This window comes from Acinonyx jubatus, chromosome B3 (genome assembly GCF_027475565.1).
Source record: "Acinonyx jubatus isolate Ajub_Pintada_27869175 chromosome B3, VMU_Ajub_asm_v1.0, whole genome shotgun sequence".
Classification (NCBI taxonomy): domain Eukaryota; kingdom Metazoa; phylum Chordata; class Mammalia; order Carnivora; family Felidae; genus Acinonyx; species Acinonyx jubatus.
Genome location: NC_069386.1, coordinates 77,141,929 through 77,167,512, shown reverse-complemented (window position 1 = coordinate 77,167,512; position 25,584 = coordinate 77,141,929). Strand labels below are relative to the sequence as shown.

Here is a 25,584-nt window from a genome sequence, read left to right as displayed (position 1 = left end):
GTTAATAACTCATTCTTCAACTGGGATTGAATATTAGATACCTTACAGTTAGAAAGAAAAGAGAATGGTGTCCATTTGTGTAGGGTAGTAATTATTCTCTAGTTTTATATTCTGACCAAATATATTGTTGATGTAACATGATTTCTGTGTGTGTAACAAGACCCAAGAAGTTCCTTATCACATATTATCATCCCTACTTACTAGCATATGCCTCAATTTCTCAATTACAGATTATTTGTTTTGGTGTAAGGGTTTGCCTTTCTGAAACTCAACTACCTCTTGGAAACTGACTCTTTAAACTTTATAATCATTATATTCTATTTGGCTGAATTTGTTCTTGAGTTTCTTGAGGTTTCATTTTGATAGGAGCAAGCAAGTTGCTTGAAGTAGTGGTGAGCAGGTCCACTGATGAGGGAAATGGACACAAAAATATTTTTTTGCTTGAAAGATGAGGTTGATTTGTGGAACTGTTCTTCATGGAGGGTCACTTTCAATTCTAACTGATTTAAAGAGGATAAATTAGAGTTGATCGTGTCCACTGAAAGAATTTTTTTATGTGCAAAAGGTATGCAACATTCCCTGAATTTTTGGTATTCATTTTTAAGTTAGAAAATTACCATTGGTGATTTAATGAAAAAAGAATAAAAAAACAGCCTCATTTGCAAAATCATAGTTAATTGAAAACACCAAGATTTCATTTTCACTAATCATGCTAAAAGTTTTGATGGAGAGATTTTTAAATTTATATAGTACCTTAATGATAAAATATATTGGTGATAAATCCAAAGGATTGGTGAAATAGGATTTAAGTAACATACTTTTGTTAATAAAGGTATTGATCTATTGCTGATATTATAAAGATATTAGTACAATGTTAGCATTTATTTTCAGCCCCGAGCTTTAAAAAAAATTGCAGATAACATGGCTTGGTGATGAGGAAGAGCTTTTCCCCTAATTGAACAAAAAATATGTACTGTCCGTTTTAATATTATCTTAATGTTTAGGCCTTTGTAAATTGTAAAAAAATAAAAGTTTAAAATTTGTGTTAGGTAAATCTCTCAGTTTAAATTGAATTCAAGACATTGTTGTGGTTTTCAATAACTGTACTTGTGTGAATCCTTGAACTCTAAGTTTTAGATTTAGATTTAACAGATAACTACATAGTCAACTCTTGTAAGTGCATCGACCCTGTTTTGTTCTTTGTTTGTTTTTACAATTCTTTTTTTTTTATTTCAAGTTTGTATTTAAATTCTAGTTAGCATATATGGTAAAATTGGTGTCAGGTGAAGAATTTAGTGATTCATCACTTACATATAACACCCAGTGCTCATCACAACAAGTGCCCTCCTTAATGCTCATAACCCATTTACCCCATGCCCCACCCACCTCCCTCTATCAACCCTCAGTTTGTTTTCTATAGTTAGGAGTCTCTTAGGGTTTGCCTCCCCCCTCTCTTTCTCTCTCTCTCTCTTTTTTTTACCCCTCTCCTATGTTCATCTGTTTTGCTTAATTCCACATATGAGTGAAATCACATGGTATTTGTCTTTCTTGGACTGACTTATTTTGCTTAGCATAATACACTCTAGCTCCATCCATGTGACTGCAAATATGGATTTAATTTTTTGATGGTTGAGTAATATTCCGTTATGTGTGTGTGTGTGTGTGTGTACCACTTATTTATCCATTCATCAGTTGATGGACATTTGGACTCTTTCCACAATTAGGCTATTATTGATAATGCTGCCATAAATATTGGGTTGCATGTACCCCTTTCAATCTGTATGTTTGTATCCTTCAGTAAATGCCCAGTAGTGCAATTGTTGGGTAATTGGGTAATTCTATTTTTAACTTTTTGAAGAACCTCCATACTGTTTTCCAGAGTGACCGTACCAGTTTGCATTCCCACCAATAGTGCAAAAGAGTTTCCCTTTCTCTACATCCTTGGCATTGGCCATGTTTTATTAACCTTTCTGTACCTAGTTTCTGGCATATACTAAACATCTGTAAATATTAAATGGCTATTCAATACATCCTTACTAGATTTACATTTAACATAATTCACAAATAATTATTGATTCATTTTTAAAATTCAGTGTACTAAAGAAGGGACAAAGATGAGTAGAACAAATGGTCTGGTTAACAGAGGAGAGCCTATACAAGTGCAAACATAACTAATATAAAGTAGGGTGAGCTGAGTATCCTGAGATAAATGTAAACAATGTATAATAGAGGTTCAAAGGGCAGAGAGTTTGCACAGAGTTTGAAGATTGAGGATTGTCTTCAGGAGGATGTGACATTAAAGTTTGAACTTAAAGGTGGTCATGCACCTGCACAGTGGATTGGAAGGACAGTCATGGCAGAGAGCATATTCTATATAAAGAATCAGTGCAAATCAGCCTATTTGCTACTTCTGAATGGCTACAGGGATAGCCTGTACTTCTGAACTATTCTACAGGGATCACTTCACAATATGTAGTAACAACTTTGTACCAAGGTTGTTATCCTCATTCTCTCCACTAAAACGTAAACTTTTTATGGGTTATAGGTTGGTACATTTTGTATCCTCTGCTACATCTATGAACGCTCTCTATGTAAACATATTTTAAAAATTTACTTAGCACCTTTCAAATTACCAAAGATTTTACAGTGTTACTATTTATGTTAGATCTACTGATTGACAGCCAAAATAGCTCCTCAAATGTGATACATAATCAACCATTTCTAGAACAGCAGCTAAGGGCTAAGGCACTGGAGTTAGGACTGCCATGTTTTAATTACTGGTTTAACTACTTACCAACAATGGGATCCTGGCAATTTATCAACCACAGAGGACTCAGTTTTGTCATCTATGAAAGGGAATGATAATCATATTTATCGTATAGAGCTCTGTGATAGATTAAAGATGTCTATAAATACTTTGCTACCCTTCTCTTTGAGGGTGATGTTCAATTTTCATCTCTTTGAGTCTAAGTTGGCCTTTGTGATGCCCTTAATGAATCGATTGCAATGGGAGTGGGATTCTGGGACTTTTGGAGTGAGATCTGAAGCTCTGCAGTGTTTGCTCATCCCTTTTTGAATTCTTGCTCTTGAAAAACTGTCTCTCAGAGTCCTTAGCCAATCATATAAAAATTTTGACTACCCTGCTGGAGACACCACATGTAGGTGCTTGGGTTACCAATACTAGCTGAACTCAGCTTTCCAGCCATTCCAGCCAAGGCACCTGACATGTGTGTTAAACCTCTGGGACTCTTCTGAACAACCCATCCACCAGCTGAATAGCATATAGTGACATCAGCTGACTCATTGTGGAGTAACAGTATCACCAATTCTAACCGTATATGATTTTTTAAACGGATTTCATTCATCATGAAATATAATAAATGGCTCTTTTAAAACACCAAGTTTAGGTTTAGTTTATTAATGGCAACAAATAACTAGAACAGACTATTATGAAGATTAAGTGATTTAATGTATATAAAACACTTAGCACAGTGTCTGGCACAGAGTAAATATTTCATAAACATTTTTTTCTATTATGGTATTATAGCACCATAACCACAATTATGAAATCTGCATTTGTGTGTGTGTGTGTGTGTGTGTGTGTGTGATTTGCAAGTACTGAGAAAATAAACTCAAGATGAAAGGCAATAATGTGATGCACTTTCATATAAAATAGTCTTTGTTAAATTGTCATTCTATAAGGAATTCTTGTTTTTGTCTGGCTAAGCATTAAATAATGAATTTCTAAAAAAATTATTTTAAAGTTTATTTATTTTTGAGAGAGAGAGAAAGAAAGAGAGAGCACAAGTAGAGAGCACAAGAGAGAGAGAGAGAGGGAGACTCTGAATCCAAAGCAGGTTCCAGGCTCCCAGCTCAGTACAGAGCCTGCCACAGGGCTGGAACTCACAAGCCATGAGATCATGACCTGAGCTGAAGTCGGACACTCAACCAACTAAGCCATTCAGGCACCCCGTGAGTTTTTTTTCTTTAAGGTGTTTTTTTCCCCTTAGATGTTTTCTCATATTACTACATATTGTCCATCTGAATGATCTTCACTACTTTGTTGGCTTCAGTTTCTATCATTTGTTAATCCCAAATCTTTACCTTTAGTTCAACTTATTTTTGAACGTCAGACATGCAAGTTCAGTTGCTTACTGAAAATCTTCACCTAAATGTACCATGTGGTAAAACTGAACTCATCAGCTCCTCATCCTTTCTCCTCAAATTTCCATTGTTCATCACCCACTCAGGTGTTTACATCAAAATCTGAGTTTTAAGGAAAAAATCTGGCCTAAGACCACAATTCATATTGGTTATATATGTTTATTAAAATAGGATCCTGTCTGTAGGTGGTAATTGCAAAGTTTGAAGCTTTTATAATGTAGTTCACGTACTATGATATAGGAATTTCTATGTTGTATGAAGCAGCAATGTATATAAATAGTAAAGAACACTGTCCAAAGTATCTGATATTTTGAATATGCTAAGGAAGCTACAAAGATACTTGGGATGTAGACCTTTTCTATTGTTTCTTTTTCATGCTCAATCCTACAGAAGCTTGTGACTATATACATTCATCCAAATTTTAATCTGAAGGATGTCAAATAGCCATATAGAATTCATTTGTCTATATATTTCTTTTTTCCCCTCAGTTCGAGTTTAATAGAAACAACAAATAATCTAAAGTGATGCCCCACTACTATACACATCAGTTGTCCTGCCCCATAGCACAGCTCAGGCCACTCTCTCTAGAGGAAGAAAGGGCGGCCTTCCCAACCCCTGCAGGAAAGGCCTGTTCTGTTCCACACCACATCCGCACTGAACCTAAAGTCTTATGTTTTAAGCATGACAATTGTACAAATGAAATCTTGTCTTCATGGTTACCCACTGCAGCCTGGCTCTAAAATGGCCCAGCACTCACTTCTGCTTGGAGAAATATTCTTTGCTCTTCTGGACATCAGGCTTGATGATATCACTGCCAGTCTTGCAACCTTGGGCACAATTCCCCATGCGTGTCAGTAAACTTGAAGGCCTGAATTAGTCTCAGAATCTTATCCATAGAGTGTTCCAGAAGGAAGTCATTCACAGTGATTTGCCAAGGGATGCCTTTATCATCAATGATAGAGAGGCCCTGAACAAGTTACATTCATCAGCTTTAACATTCCATAGTCCTAAAGGCCATATACAAAAGACCCACAGCCAGTATCACCCTCAGTGGGGAAAAACAGAACTTTGCCTCTAGGGTCAGGAACAAGATAGGAATGTCCATTCTCACATTGTTATATAACATAGTACTGGAAGTCCTAGCCTCAGCAATCAGACAACAAAAAAGAAATAAAAGACATCCAAGTCAGCAAGGAAGAAGTCAAACTTTCACTATTTGCAGATGACATGATATGGTAGGTTGAAAACTCAAAAGTCTCTACCACAAAATTGCTAGAACTAATACATGAATTCGGCAAAGTCACAGGATATAAAATCAATGTAAAGAAATCTGTTGCATTTCTATACACCAATAATGAAGCAACAGAAAAAGAAGTCAAGGAATCAATCCCATTTACAATTGGATCACAAATAATAAGATACCTAAAAATAAACCTTACCAAAGAGGTAAAAGATGTGTACTCTGAAAACTATAGAACACTTATGAAAGAAACTGAAGAGAACATAAAGAAATGGAAAAACATTCCATGCTCATGGATTGGATGGAAAAATATTGTTAAAATGTCTATACTACCCAAAGCAGCCTACACATTTAATGCATTCCCTATAAAAATACCACCAGCAGTTTTGACAGAGCTACACATCCTAAAATTTGTATGGAGCCACAAATGACCCTGAATAGCCAAAGCAATCCTGAAAAAGCAAAGCAAAGCTGGAGGCATCATGATTCTGGACTTCAATTATATTACAAAGTTATAGTCATCGAGACAGTATGGTACTGGCACAAAAATAGACACATAGATCAATGGAACAGAATAGAAAATCCAGAAATGGACTCACAACTATATGGTCAACTAATCTTCAACAAAGCAGGAAAGAATATCCAGTAGAAAAAAAAGATAGTCTCTTCAACAAATGGTGTTGGGAAAACTGGGTGACAACATACAGAAGAATGAAACTCAACCACTTTCTTACACCATACACAAAAATAAATTCAAAATGAATGAGAGACCTAATTATGAGACAGGAAACCATCAAAATCCTAGGAAAGAACACAGGAAGCAACCTCTTTGACCTTAACTGCAGTAACTTCTTACTAGACACATTTCCGGAGGCAAGGGAAACAGAAGCAAAATGAACTGTTGGGACTTCATCAAGATAAAAAGCTTCTGCACAGAAGAAATGGACAGAAGACATGAACAGACATTTTTCCAAAGAAGACATACAAATGGCCAACAGACAGATGCAAAGGAACTAAGCATCATCTGATATCTGATGAATATCAGAGAAATGCAAAACAAAAGCACAATGAGATATCACCTCATACTTGTCAGAATGGCTATTACTAAGAAGATAATGGCAGGTTTTGGCAAGGATGTGGAAAAAAAGAGAACCCTTGTGCACTGTTGGTAGGCATGTAAATTCATGTAGCTACTATGACAACAGTATGGAAGTTTCTCGAAAAATTGAAAATAGAAATTCCATACCATCCAGCAATTCCCCTTCTGGTGTGTGTCCAAAGAAAATGAAACACTAATTCAAAAAGATATATGCACCCCTCTGTTCTTTGCAGCATTATTTATGAGTGCCAAGACATAGAATCAACCTAAATATCCACTGATGGATAAATGGATAAAGAAAATGTAGCACAGCTAAGGAAACAACAAAACCAAAAAGCAGCCTACAGAATGGAGAAGGTATTTGCAAATGACATATCTGAAAAAGGGTTAGTATTCAAATCTATAAAGGAGTTATCAAACCCAACAGGCACCAGCCAAACAATCCAGTTAAGAAATGGGCAGAAGACACGAATAGATGTTTTTCCAAAGAAGACATTCAGATGGCCAACAGACACAGGAAAAGATGCTCAATATTACTCATCATCAGGGAAAAACAAATCAAAACTGCAATGAGATTCCACCTCACACCTGTCAGAATGGCTAAAATTAACAACACACAAAATGAGATGTCGACAAGGATGTGGGAAAAGAGGAACCGTCTTATGATTTGGTGGGAATGCAAAACTGTGCAGCCATTCTGAGAAACAGTATGGAGGTGCCTCAAAACATTAAAAATAGAGCCTCCCTACAAATCAGCAATTGCATTACTAGGTATTTACCTAAGGGATACAATTACAGATTTGAAAGGGCACATGCACCCCAGGGTTTATAGCGGCATTATCAAGAATAGCCAAACTACAGAAAGATCCCAAATGTCCATTGACCAATGAATGGATAAATAAGAGGGGATATATATGTATATATATGTATATGTACATGTATATATATGTATATGTATATATGTATATATACACATACACACAATGGAATATTACTCGGTCATTAAAAAAATGAAACTTTGGAATTCGCAACGATGTGGATGGAGCTAGAATGTATTATGCTAAGTGAAATAAGAGTCAGAGAAAGACAAATACCATATGATTTCACTCATATGTGGAATTTAACAAACAAAACAGATGAACATAAGGGAAGGGAAAAAAAAAAAGAGAGGGAAGCAAACCATAGAGACTCTTAACTATAGAGAACAAGTACTGGCAGGGGATGGGCTAAATGGAAGGCACTTGTGATGAGCACTGGGTGTTGTATGTAAGTAATGATCCAGTAAATTCTTCACCTGAAACCAATTTTACTAAATTAAACTAGATTCTTCACCTTAAACCAATCTTACCGTGTATGCTAACAAACTAGAATCTAAATAAAAACATGAAAAGAAAAGCAAAAAAAAAAAAAAAAAAAAAAAAAAAGATTCCATTGTCCTGGACACTGGCATGCTTGGCTTCTGATACCAAGGGAATGTTCTTGGGTCCCAGTTCTCTTTGTTTCTTGGGTGTGATGATCCACGCCAAGCAATAGAAATGAGAGCCACAGATGCACCAATCATTTAGCAGCTGAGTTTCTTAAATTCTCCTGCCCTGTAACTGAAAGCAATGATCTCTGCAGGACACACAAAGGTGAAGCCAAGAGTGTAAAAGAACACAACGTATTTTCCTTTGTAGTCAGATAGGCTGATGTCTTTTTCTAAGTTTATTTATTTTGATAGAGAAAGAGTGTGAGTAGGGAAGGAGCTGGGAGAGAGACAGAGAGAAAATCCCAAGCAGCCTCTGTGCTGTCAGCGGTACTCGATCTCTAGAACCTGGAACGGTGAGATCATGACCTGAGCCGAAATCAGGAACCGGATGCTTAACCCACTGAGCCACTGAGGTGCCTCCCCTGATGTCTTTAAAGTTTTTTTTTAAATTTTTTTCAACGTTTATTTATTTTTGGGACAGAGAGAGACAGAGCATGAACGGGGGAGGGGCAGAGAGAGAGGGAGACACAGAATCGGAACCAGGCTCCAGGCTCTGAGCCATCAGCCCAGAGCCCGACGCGGGGCTCGAACTCACGGACCGCGAGATCGTGACCTGGCTGAAGTCGGACGCTTAACCGACTGCGCCACCCAGGCGCCCCTTCCCTGATGTCTTTAAACTGGCCATCTGGCATAACAGCCATGGCTTTGAAGTTGGAGGCAGGATGCCCAATTTTGGCCTTTCCTGAAGATATCTTGTCATCAGCAGCTGACACAGAATGCACCAAGGCCAGTCAGGAAGAAGACACTATCCATACATTTTTTAATGCTTTAAATTTTTAATGCTTTAGCATTAGTAAAGCTAATTGTTCTTTTTTCTTTTTGGTTGGCACACCAACCAGAACTTTGCTAATGTCATTTTTAATATAATTTTTATTTGTATCTTAGTACAACTTTATGGTAATTTATGGTGCTCTAATCTTTAATCCCAGAAAACCTTTCAGCAGAAATTTCTGTGACTTAAATTTGGAAAAAACCCTTTCTGTTGAAGATTTACTATATATTCTAAAATACTTATATTCTGAGGAGTAAAGGCTTGAGGAAATTTATACTTGTTTAGCGTGTTTAATCCAGTGGTTGCCCTGCAACTTAAAAAAAGTTCACATTTATCATGCTATTTATTCTTTAGTTTGAAAGACTTAGAACTTTAAAATTGATATTCACTTTAGTTAATTTCATGAATGCCTTTTCTACTGCATTGACTCAGTGAGAGAGGGAATCTTTTATGGGTATACTTTCCACTTGGGTAGACTACATAAGCGTCTTTTTTCTCTTTCTTAAACAGCTTCCCTAATTGTTCACTATTACTTCAGATGACTTCTGAAATTCCTTGACAATCAGTGTTAGGTGAGTTGATTCTGAAGGTGAGACTTTCTCCTTTCACTGCCCGCATTCATACATTGCCAAATCTGTCGTATTTCTTTTGACTCTTTGCCTTTTTCCTTACCTTTTTTTTACAATGCAGTCTTTGTCTTGCCAAGGCTCTACAGAATATTATTTTTGTGTCCCACAATGACTTTAGAAGAAAATTTATCCATTGAGGATAGCTGTATAGCTCAGAATATTTTATTTAACAAATTATTTTGCATAGGCTTCCTTTAGCCTGAAATCTTCTCTGCACCTCAGACAGGTACCAAATATCCTTGACTTTTCAGAAATGCATCAGTTGTATAAAATGAAGCATATCTATAATATGCTTACAAGCATGTGCTAATGTAATAGCACTAAAGGAAAAATAGTGTTTTGGCAGAGAAAATTTTAATTAGTTGTTTTAGTAAAAATAGCTACAACTCTCCATCTTCTACTCAGCACAGAAAATGCATTTCAGTCTTTAGGTCAGCTCATGTAAGACAATTAACTGGCAGGAGAGTCCGCACTCTTCACTACATGGATCCAACAATATCAGGGAAGTGTTAGAATAACTTAAACTTCCCTAATGAGCTTCAGGGCTTTAATGAGAATATTTTCTATTCTTGTATGATTAATATTGCTCTTTGATAGAAAGAGGACTCATGTGTGTGAAGGAAATGTAGAACGAAAGAGCTCAAGATAAACCGTTAAGAGGAAGTTAAGAAGTGGTTAATCCCTTAGAGCCCAGAGGGGATTAATTATTGATAACTAGTAACTGCCACCAGCTTGAGTAGTTTCTCCAAATAATTATAATAGCCCACAATAAAATAGCAAACAACTATTTTTAAACTACCAGCATTTTAACCATTTATTTTCTGAATTTAGTCAACTAAGCAATCTGTCCTGTCTGGCTATATAATTATGTAAAATGGTGAACCTATATCATGTATTTAAAGACACTATTATTATTTATAATAGTCTTATTTTTTTGTGCATAAAAATAGTCGTTGTAAATCACTAAGTCAGAGTGGATGAACCAGTTCTGTGTGTTTGTGTATGTATGTGTTTGTGTGCACGTATGTTTGGGTAGGTACACAGCTCTGTGTGTGTGGGTACGTTTGGAAAGTTAGAAAATTAGAACAGGATGAAGAAGAAAGAATAAGAAAAAGAGACGATCCAAAAGAGTCACTGATATTAAGTAAAACATTATTAGAATATGGGGACATACATAATCAATGGAATTTTTGCACAAACACAAGTACAGGTTTCCCTTGCTTTCCTAGAGTTCGCGTCTGTGAAAGACCTACATTAATATCTGCTTTCACTAACCCAAAAGAAAGCCAGAGAGAATTTTCACTTTTATGCAATGGTGACTGCTTCTTCGTTTTATGCCATTTCAGCTTATGACAGGTTTCATAGGAGCACTCTACTTTCAGAGAGTGGGGGAAACTTGTAATTTTTTTTTGTTTTTTTGTTTTTTTTAACTTGTAATTTTTAGTTATTGTTTTTCAGTATCCACTTATCCACTGAAGCAGACTGTAAGATGTCAAGAAGTAATGAGAATTTAGTGAGAGGAAGTGACTAGAAGTAGTGAGAAGTAGAAGTAATGAGAAGAAGTGAGGATGTTAAGGATGATGAGAAAAGTAAGATACAGGTAGATGGTCATCACAGTATATTTATATTTATTTGTTTAAAGCTAATCAGTGTTTTATTTATTTTTTATCATTATTACTTATTTTGAGAGATAGGGAGTTCAAGTGAGCGAGGGGCAGAGAGAGAGGGAGAGAGAGAGAATCCCATGAGGGGCAGAGAGAGAGAGAGAGGGAAAGAGAGAGAGAGCGGGGCCTACCTGAAGTGGGGGCTCAAGCTCACCCAGTGAAGGGCTTGAGCTCAGTGGTCATCACATTGTAATAGAGTTTAGCCATGTACGTTGAACAAACACTGGATAGAAGATTGATGAAGCGTAGGAGACTAGGATGGCTTTTTAAATTGTAACTGGGGAAACCGTGGTGATAGAGAAAAAGGAGTAAGAGCAAATACAGAAGACGGAGGAGGGAACCATTTTGTTGTTGGTGTTGTTAGCTGTCTCTGAATGTGTGTTCAGAAGGTTTATTTTCAGCAGGAGACGTCATGTGTATTTATTTAAAAAGCACTTAAATTGATGATGTCATGATCTAGCTATACTTGTTGAAACTTGTTAAGAAAGACAGTCTCTTGCATGCAGTCTTTCAGTCCCAGCTTGGCCCAGAAGAATGGGCCTCTGGCCTGGAGTACATCCCTTACCAAGAGATAGGGAACCCACACTACCTTGCTGGACTTTGTGTGGGAATATCTTTCCCTGTGTCAAACTCAATGCACTCCTTTGTTCTGCTGAAAGACACGCTTCAATGACCCTCAGGCACACCTCGAATTTTCTGTATTTCATATCCTCTAGGGGAAAGATTGGGGTCCTTATACTGCAGCAAAAATTGGGATGCGTGCAGTCACGCTGCCTGTGATAGCTATGGAATAGATTTGTTGGCCGAGGGGAGCTAGTGCATTGCAAAGGATTGGAATTTGTGTGCACTTTCTTCCTTTTCTTGCTACAAATAAATACGGTACCACTTGGACTGGTGTGTGTATTATCTGTTCTCAGCAACCTTTAATATTGCACTAGTGTCTTCCCTGGGTGTCATTTATTTGCCTTTTAAGCTTGGCTGCACTCGTGTTATACTCTATCAAGCACAGCCTGACCACCCAGTGGATGGTGAAACAAAGGTTTTCCATCTCAAGCTTCAATAAGGATTGTGCTATGGTTTGGAGGTAGGAAGGGAATTACAATTATTATTCATCCATTAGTACTGATTACCATTAAGAATGGATAGTCTGGCAAATAGCTGGTCTATCAGCTATTTGCTACTTCTATATTTTGCTTAGGTCACAGAACATTGGTCAATCTAGCATCAGTTCAGTTGACTGATTTGTGCCTTTGGTACAAACTTCTTAGATGGACCACATAGCCATTCCTCTCTTGGGTCTCTTACTCTCCCTCTCAAGATTTTTTCCAGGGTTAACAGGTGAGTCTCCTCCCTGCTCTGGATCCCCAGACTTCTCCTATTTCACATTTAGAGGAATCTCCAATCCACTTCCTCGCGTAAGCTCTACTTTCCCTATATTTTTTCATATTTGACATTGATTACCATTAAAACTAGAATCTGAATCATTACCAACAACTATATCACCTATTTTTCCTTGAACCAAAGGCATAATGTTTAAAACATTCCATGAAGAAAGGGGCAGTATGTCTAGTATGGCAAAGAAGGAGGAGAGTAACAAAAGAGTTGTGCATATTAAAATTATTGAAACATTCATATTCTGCCAAATTTGTATATAAGTGTGCATATTACTTTGAATAATTACAGAGATATAAATGGGTCTTAAAAATAGCAAAAAACCATTTTGTCAAGTTGGAGTCAAGGAAGTATGGAAATTCTCCCCATTTTAAGTGTTCTTTAATTATTGGCCTTTCTGTGGTTGAATTTATATTAACAAAGATAATTGGATATTAAGGCAATTAATCAGAATGCTCAGCTTAAAAATAGCAGTTGAAAAATAAGTGAAATTTCCTACCGAATTCTACAGTTTGGTCTTTATACAGAAAAGATTGATTAGGTAGATGCTGAACCCTTTTCTTTACTCTTCAGAAAAGATTGTTCTCTAATTGTCACTGTATGTGAAGTAAAATGAAGATAGATAATACAAATATTCTGATTGACCAAAAGATTAAAATTGTGAGTCTTCCAAGAAATACGTGAGGATTCAAGAATATCTTATTGCAGTTTATTTTTTTCTGACTGTTTTTTTTCAGCCACCATCTTCTAATAACGCACAACTACATCTTTTCTTGTTAGAACATGTTATCCAGCACTTTTTGATTACATGTTCTCAGATAATAGCTGGGGCAGATTGACCAAAGGAGAGCAATTTCTTTAATCAGGATAACATAATGATTCTATCACAAACTTTAGATAGAACTATGGATATCACCAATTTTTTTTTTCTGGTCTATTAATAGCATTGTATCTTTAGTAGAATTGAAGACAGGACCTTCTGTAGGTCTCAATAACAATGCCTTTCGAATCAAATCCACTTGCTGTTCTACAGAAAAGCAAGTTTTTTAGTAACTTGGCCATAACCTGAGGACAGGGACCCTGCAAATATTAAACAGTGGAATGTAGTGAACAGGAATCTGAAATTTCTGCCTGCCCAAAGCCAGTGGCCTTTGGCTTCTCTCTGTTCTTGAGTCATTTTATGGGAATCAGTTTCTTCATCAGTGAAAAGAGGGTGCTGTCCAACATATTCTGAGGTCCTTTCAGTTCTAAAGTTCTTTGGCAAATTACCTGGAGTCCAAGTGATGCCCTCAATCTGGCTAGTATGTAATAAATATTTGATGTTTATGAACATCATAATATACATAAGTCATTATGTTTGACTTATGTATGTGGAGAAACACATGCTATATGGAAATACCATGGTGTCTTCAATACATATTATTTTGGGAGCAGATTAGTTTGGGAGCAATGCGATTAAAATGTATGAATTCTTTGTTTACTTAGGTCAAAGAGAAATAGTTGTTTTTTTAAAATAATGTAAACTAAGGGAAAATAAAATACTCAGTATACTAGTTTAAAATATTTTTCAACTAGTGGTTGGAATATGTTAAATGTAAATATGTTAAATAACATTTATTTTTATCTTTGATAAGGTGCCAAATAAGTGGTTGGAATATGTTAAATGTAATGAATATATTTAAAAGAAAATGTTTAAGATATCTGAGGTGTTTATACTTTGTGAATACAACCAGTATATTCATTATTTAAAAATATATACTGGACGAAATCAATATTTACATAAGAAAACAGACTGCAGGTTTAAATTTTTCTGTCAATAAGACTATCTAATAGAATCACGTGTCATGTATTTGTATGACCATTAAAATTTGAAATAGAAAAACAGAAAAGTATGCTTTTAGTTAACGTGTCTTACATGTATAGAATGAATTGACAACTTTCATGTGTATGAATTGCTAATAATAGTTTACATTTTTAATACATGTACTGCTCTAAATAATTACCTATATTTGCTCTTTAATCCTTTTAACAACCCTATAAGGTCTTTACAATTATTATCATTATCCCCATCTTGCAGGTGAGGAAATTGAGGATCAGAGATGTTCATTAATTTGTCTAAAGGCACACAATCATAAGTGGTAGGGCCAAGATTTAAACCCCAGTATTCTGGTTTTATGCTCTTAACCAACTGTAATATTGGTTTTTTGTCATGATAATTTCTGAAAGAATTACTAAATCATGTGAAATGCATTACATCATTTATTTATTTACAGGGAACACATGTGACCTTTCCATGTGTTCAAAAAAGTGCATCGTTTTCTCCTTTATCCACATTTACAATTTCTGTTTTTTTATCCTTTGTAAAACTAAGAAGCTGTACTATCAACTTTTTCTTTTGTTTTAATATGAGACCATCATTGGGTTATATGATTTGCTAGCATATATAGGATGCTAGGATATATCAATGCTTTTTTTTTTTGTCTCTTGCTTTTAATAGGTAGGGAACCAATTTCTGATGAATTGCTGAACTGAGAACTATGTTCTCTGTGAAGTTGTAAGTAGCCCATATATGTCTCTTTTTATTCTTTAGGAGGCCTTATTTAGTTATGTTAACATCATCTCAGCCCAGAGTGTGTTCCCCCTAGAAATCATCGATCATCTGTTTTAGTCAAGCAGCCGACATTCAATCAATCCCATGTTAATATTACTTCACTTCTTATTCAGAGGTCTCAAACATCTATCTCTTTCACTCTCTTTCAAAACCTTAAATGGGACTGACAATTATAATGATGTATCTTGTGATAGAAAGCATAAATTGTAAATAAGTCACGAATAGTAGTCACAGAAAAGAAAGAAGGCTGAGAAAAAATCCCAGTCAGATAGTGTGCAATAGTTCCTTCCTTTAGTCAGGGAAATAAATGCTTGTTTGCAATAGAATCTAACTATTATAAGACCCTTTAAGAACAATTCCTGTTGCAAAGTGAGAACATTTGTAGTTCCGTTTAAATAATGCAGCACTTCCAGCCTGTGAAAATAGATAAGCTTCCGGGATTCTTTTTGTGGAAAGATAAGTCACATGAAAAAACAAAAACCAAAACCAAAAAACGCATTAAAAAAATACATTGGTAGACATATCTTAGCAGGAAAACAATTTTTTGGTGCTGGACAAATAGGTATGTGTGTTTGATTTAACGGCTGTGTTTCTGTACTCAACTGAATTTCACAGGGTCACATTGATACATGGTTAGATCAGAAATTATACAGATTCTAGTGAATTCTTATTAAAATCAAATGCTTTGCAAAATTGCAATATTTTGACTTGATCACCTAAAACTTAAGTTGTATCATTTTAGTCTTATCCAAATTCACTCAGAATATAGATGAAACTGTTCCATGTAAGTTTGACAATTTTGGGTTAAAATTTTGTCTTTCTGAATTGTGTTTATTCTAGAAATCATATTGCTCATTGCTTTTGTAAGTAGTGAAGAGCATTGTTTAGGAATATAAATCGGTTAGGATGCTTTGTGGAGCAAGTGATTGAAAAATTGGCTTAAGCTGGTTTAAAATAAGAAAATTTATTTTTTGTCAGGGATGGCATCGAGGTGGATTGCTTCAACAGCTCAGTCTTCTCATCAAGGATCCAAGTTCTTTGAGCTTCTCCACTCTGCTGCCTACAACATCAGCTTTACACACAGGTTGATTTTCTTTATGATTGTGAGGTAACTGCTATGTGTTTTGTTCTTGTCATGTGTGCGTGTATGTGACACACACACAGAGAGGATTTCTCTGTGAATACGTGAATTAAACTGGGATAATTGAGGAAAGAGGAGAAAGGAAGAGAGGATGCTGGGTGATCATCCGTGTCCAACACAGGAAAGCAATGTAACATAATGATAAATATTTTTGGATAGCACATTTTAATAAAGTCTGACTCCACTAAATTAATATTACTTCGAGCAAGATTTAAAACCGTGTTGAAAAAAGTTCCCGTTTCCTAATTCTTACTTCCTTCTTGAAATTCAGTTATGATCACTTAACATGGAGACTCTAGATTCTGAATTATACAGCTGCAAACTGGAATATTTATTTATTTATTTATTTAGTACATAAGCATGTGTGAAAGTGGGGAAGGGGCAGAGAGAGGGACAGAGAATCTTAAATAGGCTCCACGCTCAGCATAAAGCCATTGTGGGTCTTGATCCCATGACCCAGGGATCAATCATGACCTGAGCTGAAATCAAGAGTCCGATGCTTAACTGAGCCACCTAGGGACCCTAGAATTCTTTTTTAAAATATTTATTTATTTATTTATTTATTTAGAGAATGAGAGAGAGAGAGAGAGAGAGAGAGAGAGAGAGAGCCATCAGGGTAAGGACAGTGACAGAGGGAGAGAGAGAATCCCAAGCAGGCTCTGTGCTCAGCTCAGAGTCTGACATGGGGCTTGATCTCACAACCATGAGATCACCACCTGAGTGGATATCAAGAGTTGTACACTTTACTAACTGAGCCACCCAGGCACACCCCCCCCCAGAAGTTTTAAATGTAAACTAATTTTATGAATTTGTGAGCTTTTATTGTATTCACCTCTTATGGCAGAGATTGCTTCTTCTTCTCTCAAGTTTTCAATGGGCCAGAGTTGCTTAGAATAAACACTCCTTAACAGACTCCTTTGCAGCTAGATATAGTCATTGGTAAAGGTCTTTGACTTGGATGTGAGTGGAAGTCATGTGTGCAACTTCCAGTTTACACTTTAAAGGGAAAGTATAATATTTGATGGGTGGTAAACACAAGAAAGAAGGAACCTAGACAGCTGGTCACTTTAAAGAGAAGATCTAATGTATCAGCCTAGATACTTACGTCTGCCTTGTAAGCTAGTTTTAATCTAGGCTGAACTTACATATTAATACAATAGATAGCCAATATTAACATACTATCTAGAAATAAGGGGTGATTCCTTGTAACTAGAAGCTGGATTACAATCTTCCTGAGTACAAAATAAAATGTACTTCTTGTTTTTGAATATTATTAGGAAAAAGTAGTGTTGTATGGAGCTCCCGATATTTTTATTTTGATCTTGTAGTTTTTTTAATGCACACAGCAGATTTAACTGTTTTGAATGAATTTACTCATTTTAAGGTATCAACATCCAATCACTTCACTTAAAATAATCAAACCGTTTGAGTATACACACACACACACACACACACACACACACACACACACAGCATACATCTCCACTGTTTACTGTCTCAAAGCATTTTAACAAGGTATTGTGCTGGCAGAATTAATTAGATCTGAAAACTGGTATAATAAAAACAATAAAAGCTATAAGAATGCATTAAAATAGAATACCAAAATAATAGAATGTAAGGTTTCTAAAGTTGTATTTGACTAGTCAAATGTTCCTTAATAACTGGATGCATGAGAATACATTGTTCATTATAATATTAAAGGAATGTAATGAAATGGAAATTGAGGCAATAGAGAATTCAGTATGCACAATTATTTTAAATTTAAAATCTTCCCCATAATGAACATAGCTAAAAACATAGAAGACAAATGATAGAGAAATTAGAAGCAATTATCAAAGGAATTCTCAGCAGAAATTTCTGATTTAAATTAAAGCCTATGATTAAAAATCTGCCTCTTTGTCCTTCTCCACTCTTCCCACAATCCACTACTACACCACCTTGTAACTTAATTTCTTTTCCTCAAAGGCACTCATGCTCTGATCCATAACAAGAATGAACATATCAAATTTATGTCTTTCTGGCTTCTGCTTCTATATGGGCTAATACTTAATTTTAAAAAGAACAAAGATGGAAATATTATTGAACAGTGGCCATGAAAAACAGAATTATTTTTCGCCTACATAACTCCATTAATTTTGTGAATGAAAAGGAGAAACTTCAAATTCTTTTTTATTGTTATTTGAAATATAGCACGGTGTATTTTGGTAACTGGAGCTGACTTACAACCATTTAGGTATCCCAAACATTAAAAAGATTATAGTGCATCATCTCCAGATACAATTCATCTATTCATTCAAAACTGATTTTGAACATCTGCTCAGGTATTGTTCTAGGTACTGGAGACAGACAGTAAAATAATATTACTTGTTCTTATTATGTTTGTATTCTGGTGATTAAAATCAATACTATATCATAAAACAAGTATGGGGCAATTCAACATAGTTGTATTTTTTGATGAAACCTATTATGATTCTTTGGGAAATATAAAGTTCCTTATAAATGGTGTTTTTTGTGCATATAATAAATTTCATATTGCCTATTATACACTGATACCATTATTTGCTGACTGTTTTGTCATTTTTCAGAAATCGTTGATAATTAGTTATTTTTAAAGTAGTTATTAAAAACTCTTCATCTAATCTTTTTGTCTTTCCCTTTGGATGGAATTGCATTTTATAAAAGATCCAAAATGACCATATAAAAAACTAGAGAAACTTGAAGTGATTTTAAAAGTCGAAATAACCAGTTGTGGGTTTTTGGTTTTGTTTTGTTTTGTTTTGTTTTTCTATTTATACCCAAGTTACTTAGCATATAGTGCAATAATGATTTCAGGAATAGAATTCAGTGATTTATCCCCTACATATAACACCCACTGCTCAACTCATCCCAAGTGTTTTCCTTAATGCACCTTGCCCATGTGGTCCATGCCCCCACCCACAACTCCTCTACCAACCCTCATTTTGTTCTCTATTTTTAAGAGTCGCTTATGTTTTGTGACCCTACCTGTTTTTATATTATTTTTGCTTCCCTTCCCTTATATTCATCTGTTTTGTATCTTAAATTCCACATGAGTGAAGTCATATGATATTTTTCTCTCTCTGACTAATTTCGTTTAGTGTGATACCCTCTAGTTCCATCCACATAGTTGTAAGTGGCAAGATTTCATTCTTTTTGATTGCTGAGTAATACTCCAGTGTGTGTGTGTGTGTGTGTGTGTGTGTGTGTGTGTGTGTGTAATGTCCTTATCCATTCATCTGTCAATGGACATTTGGGCTCTTTCCATACTTTGGCTATTGTCAGCAGCACTGCTATTGTCAGTAGTGCATGTGCCCTTTTGAAATGTCGCTCTTTTTTTTTTTTAAATTTTTTTTTCAACGTTTATTTATTTTTGGGACAGAGAGAGACAGAACATGAACGGGGGAGGGGCAGAGAGAGAGGGAGACACAGAATCGGAAACAGGCTCCAGGCTCTGAGCCATCAGCCCAGAGCCTGACGCGGGGCTCGAACTCACGGACCGCAAGATCGTGACCTGGCTGAAGTCGGACGCTTAACCGACTGCCCCACCCAGGCGCCCCAAAACGTCACTCTTGTAACCCTTGGGTAAATACCTACTAGTACAATTGCTGGGTAGTAGGGTGGTTCTATTGTTATTTTTGAGGAACCTCCATATTGTTTTCCAGAGTGGCTGCACCAGTGTGCATTCCCACTAGCAGTGCAAAAGGGTTCCTCTTTCCCCACATCCTCGCCAACGTCTGTTGTTGCCTGAGTTGTTAATTTTAGCCATTCTGTCAGGTGTGAGGTGGTATCTCATTGTCGTTTTGATTTGTTCCCCGAGGATGAGTGATGTAGAGCATTTTTTCATGAGTCTGTTGGCCATCTGAATGTCTTCTTTGGAAAATTGTCCATTCACGTCTTTCACCCATTTCTTCACTGGGTTAATTGTTTTCTGGGTGTTAAATTTGATAAGTTCTTTATAGATTTTAGATACGAACCATTTATCTGATATGTCACTTGAAAATATCTTCTCCCATTCCATCAGTTGCCTTTTAGTTTTGATAAGGTCCTAATAGTTCTCTCCAGAGACATGTTGAGTAAGAAGTTGCTGCAGCTGAGGTCAAAGAGGTTTTTGCCTGCTTTGTCTTCTAGGATTTTGATAGCCTCCTGTCTTACATTTAGGCCTTTCATCCATTTTGAGTTTATTTTTGTGTATGGTGGAGGAAAGTGGTCCGATTCATTCTTCTGCACGTCGCTGTCCAATTTTCCCAATACCATTTGCTGAAAAAGACTGTCTTTGTTCCATTGGATATTCTTTGCTGCTTTGTCAAATATTAGTTCGCCATACGTTTGTGGGTCTATTTCTGGGTGATCTATTCTGTTCCATTGATCTAAGTGTCTGTTTTTGTGCCAGTACCATACTGTCTTGATGATTACAGCTTTGTAATACATCTTGGAGTCTGGAATTGTGATGCCTCCAGCTTTGGTTTTCTTTTTCAGGATTGCTTTGGCTATTTGGGGTCTTTTGTGGTTCCATACAAATTTTAGGATTGTTTGTTCTAGCTCTGTGAAGAATGCTGGTGCTATTTTGATAAGGATTGCATTGAATATGTAGATTTGGGTAGTATAGACATTTTAACAATATTTGTTTCTCCAATCCATGAGCATGGAACATTTTTCCATTTTTTTGCATCTTCTTCAATTTCTTTCATAAGCTTTCTATAATTTTCAGTGTATAGGTTTTTCACCTCTTTGGTTAGATTTATTCCTAGGTATTTTACGGGTTTGGTACAAGTGTAAATGGCATTGATTCCTTGAATTCTCTTTCTGCTGCTTCATCATTGGTGTATAGAAATACAACAAATTTCTGTGCATTGATTTTATATCCTGTGACTTTGCTTAACTCATGAATCAGTTCTATCAGTTTTTTGGTGGAATCTTTTGGATTTTCCACGTAGAGTATCATGTCATCTGCAAAGAGTCAAAGTTTGACTTCCTCCTTGCCAGTTTGGTTACATTTTATTTCTTTGTGTTGTCTGATTGCTGAGGCTAGCACTTCCAACATTATGTTGAATAACAGTGGTGAGAGTGGACATCCTTGTCGTGTTCCTGACCTTAGGGGGAAAGTTCTTAGTTTTTCCCCACTGAGGATGATATTAGTGGTGGGTCCTTTGTAGATGGCTTTTATGATCTTGAGGTATGATCCTTCTATCCCTATTTTATTGAGGGTTTTTATCAAAAATGGATGCTGTATTTTGTCAATTTCTATCTCTGTATCTATTGAGAGGATCATGTGGTTCCTATTCTTTCTTTTATTAATGTGTTGTATCACATTGATTGATTTGTGAATATTGAACCAGCCCTGCATCCCAGGAATAAGTCCCACTTGATCGTGGTGAATAATTCCTTTAATGTATTGTTGGATCTGTTTGGCTGATTTTTGCATCCATGTTAGGGAAATTGGTCTGTAGTTCTCCTTTTTAGTGGGGTCTTTGTCTGGTTTTGGAATGAAGATAATGCTGGCCTCATGAATGAGTTTGGAAGCTTTCCTTCCATTTCTATTCTCTGGAACAGTTTCAAAAGAATAGGTGTTAACTCTTCTTTAAATGTTTGGTAGAATTCCCCCAGAAAGCCATCAGGCCCTGGACTCTTGTTTTTTGGGAGATTTTTGATTACTAATTCAATTTCTTTACTGGTTATGGGTCTGTTAAAATTTTCTATTTCATTCTGTTTCAATTTTGGTAGTTTATATATTTCTGGGAATTTATTTATTTCTTCCAGATTGCCCAATTTGTTGGCATATAATTGCTCATAATATTCTCTGATTATTGTTTGTATTCCTGCAGTGTTGGTTGTGATCTCTCTTCTTTCATTCTTGATTTTATTTATTTGGATCCTTTCCTTTTTCTTTTCTTTTCTTTTCTTTTCTTTTCTTTTCTTTTCTTTTCTTTTCTTTTCTTTTCTTCTTTTAATATAATTTATTGTCAAGTTAGCTAAAATACAGTGTATAAAGTATGCTCTTGGCTTCTTGAGTAGTTTCCCATCATTCATCACTTATATACAATACCCAGTGCTCATCCCAACAAGTGCCCTCCTCAATGCCCGATGCCTATTTTCCCCTCTCCACACCCCCCATCAACACTTAGTTTGTTTTCTGTATTTAAGAGTCTCTTATGGTTTGCCTCCCTGTTTGAAACTATTTTTCCCCTTCCCTTTCCCTATGATCTTCTGTTAAGTTTCTCAAATTCCACATATGAGTGAAAACATATGTTATCTGTCTTTCTCTGACTGACTTATTTCACTTAGCATAATACCCTCCAGTTCCATCCATGCTGTTGCAAATGGCAAGATTTCATTCTTTCTCATTCGTGATTTTATTTATTTGGGTCCTTTCCTTTTCCTTTTTGCTCAGATTGGCTAGGGGTTTATCAATTTTGTTAATTCTTTCAAAGAACCAGCTCCTGGTTTCATTGGTCTGTTCTACTGTGTTGTTTTGTTTTTCATTTCGACAGCATTGATTACTGCACTAATCTTTATTATTTCCTATCTTCTGCTAGTTTTGGTTTTATTTGCTGTTCTTTTCCTAGCTCTTTAAGGTGTAATGTTAGCTGGTATACCTGAGACCTTTCTTCCTTCTTTAGGAAGGCCTAGTTTGCTATCTACTTCTCTCTTATGGCCGCCTTTGCTGCATCCCAGAGGTTTTGGGCTATGGTGTTATCATTTCCATTGGCTTCCATGTACTTTTTAATTTCTTCTTTAACTTTTGGTTAACCAATTCATTCTTTGGTAAGATGTTCATTAATCTCCAAGTATTCGTTGTCTTTCTAAATTTTTTCTTGTGGTTGATTTTGATTTTCATAGCATTGTGTTCTAAAAATATGCACGGTATGATCTCAGTCTTTTTGTGCTTGTTGAGGGCTGATTTGTGTCCCAGTATATGATCTATTCTGGAGAATGTTCCATGTGCATTTGAGGAGAATGTGTATTCTGCTGCTTTAGAATGAAATGTTCTGAATAGATCTGTTAAGTCCATCCGGTCCAGTGTGTCATTCAAAGCCATTGTTTCCTTGTTGATTTTCGCTTAAATGATCTGTCCATTGCTTTAAGTGGGGTGTTGAAGTCCCCTACTATTATGGTATTATTATCAATGAGTGTCTTTATGTTTGTGATTAACAGATTAATATATTTGGATGTATACATGTTGGGGGCATAAATGTTTACAATTGTTGAATCATGGTGGATAGACCCCTTAATTATAATATCATGCCCTTCTTCATCTCTTGTTATATTTATTTTAAAATCTAGATTGTCTGATATAAGTATGGCTACTCTGGCTTACTTTGGCAACCTTTAGCATGACAAATGGCTCTCCATCCCCTTACTTTCATTCTGAAGGTGACTTTAGGTCTGAAATGAGTTTCTTGTAAATAGCACATAGATGGATCTTGTTCTCTTAACCATTCTGTTATCCTCTGTATTTTGATTGGAGCATTGAGTCCACTGACATTTAGAGTGAGTTCTGAAAGATCTGAGTTTAGTGCTATTGTGTTGCCTGTACGGTTGGAGTTTCTGGTGGTGCTCTCTGGTCCTTTCTAGTATTTGCTTTTGGTCTTTTTTGTTTTGTTTCATCTTTTCTGCCCTCAGAGAGTCCCCCTTAAAATTTCTTGCAGGGCTGATTTAGTGGTCACAAACTCTTTTAGTTTTTGTTTTTCTGGGAAACTCTTTATCTCTCCTTCTATTTTGAATAACAGCCTTGCTGGATAAAGAATTCTTGGCTGCATATTTTTCCAATTCAGCACGTTGAATATATCCTGCCACTCCTTTCTGGCCTGCCAAGTTTCTGTGGATAGGTCTGCTGTGAACCTGATCTGTATTCTCCTGTAGGTTAAGGACTTTTTTTCTCTTGCTGCTTTCATAATTCTTTTCTTGTCTGGGTATTTTGTGAACTTGGCTATGATATGCCTTGTTGATGGTTGTTTTTGTTGAATCTAATGGGAGTTCTCTGTGCTTCCTGGATTTTGATGTCTGTGTCTTTACCCACGTTAGGAAGTTTTCCACTATGATTTGCTCACTTAAAACTTCTACCCGTTTTCTGTCTCTTCATCTTCTGGGACTTCCATAATTTGGATGTCATCCCTTTTTAATGAGTCACTGAGTTCTCTAAGTCTTATATTGTGATCTTTTACCTTAGTTTCCCTCTTTTGTTCTGCTGTATTGTTCTCCATAAATTTTTCTTCTATATCGCTATTTTGCTGCTCTGCTTCATCTATTCTTGCCCCCATGGGATCAATTCGAGATTGCATCTCAATTACAGCATTTTTAATTTCATCCTGACTAGATTTTACTTCTTTTATCTCTGCAGAAAGGGATACTATGCTTTCTTCTCATTATTATAATAAAATATTTATTATATATTAAGGAAGTAAAATTTGGAGGAAGAAAAAAAAATAATAAAATTATAAATAAAGTTAAAAAATTTAAAACAACACAAAAATCAAATAAAGGAGGCTCAATCTTAGGCGTGTTTTGGTCTGGTTGTTGAAATAAGCTTGGTGGAATAGAGAAAAAATAGAAAGAACAGAAAAAAAAAGAAAAAAGTAAGAAAACATTTAAAAGTTAAAAATATATATAAGAAAATAGAATAAAATGAAATGAAGAAAGTAAAATATAATAAAAAGTTTAAAAAATAAGTAATAAAATTTAATTTTATTAATTTATTATTATTATTTATATTTATTATTGAATTATATAATATATAATATATGTAATAATATAATATAATATATTATGTATAAATTATATATAATGTATATATAATAAATATATATATGAATATATAATATAATATTAATAATATATATAATAATATATAATATATATAATAAATATATAAATATATATAATAAATATATATAATATATATATAAATATATATAATATATAATATATATGATAAATATATATAATAAATATAATATACATTATATGTAATATATAATATAATATATAATAATATAATAAATATTAATTTATTATCATAATAAATTATCAATAATATTTTAATATATTATCAATAATATCAATAATTAATTAATAACGAGTCATTATTATTAATTAATAATTAATAATATTAATATCATTAATAATAATAAAATATTATTAATTTATTGTTTAAAGTAAATAAAAATTTAAGAAATAATAAATAATAAAAATTTTAAAATTTTTATAAAAACAGAAAATAAAAATAAATGTTTTCTCCTTCTGTATCCAAGAATAAGAAAAGAAAAGAAAAGAAAAGAAAATAGATGGACCAGTGAACAGAATGAAATGTGAATGAAATTACATCCAGT

The 25,584-nt window shown here is 35.0% G+C and overlaps 1 long non-coding RNA gene across 1 annotated transcript in view; it reads left to right on the top strand.

Moving 5' to 3' along the window:
• Nucleotides 1-25,584, top strand: part of LOC113601272 (uncharacterized) — a 100,535-nt gene that overhangs the window by 19,452 nt on the left and 55,499 nt on the right. Inside the window, exons 4-5 of the long non-coding RNA XR_008299328.1 lie at nucleotides 9,314-9,375; nucleotides 16,078-16,207. This is a non-coding gene — a long non-coding RNA (uncharacterized LOC113601272). The remainder of the gene's footprint in view (nucleotides 1-9,313; nucleotides 9,376-16,077; nucleotides 16,208-25,584) is intronic.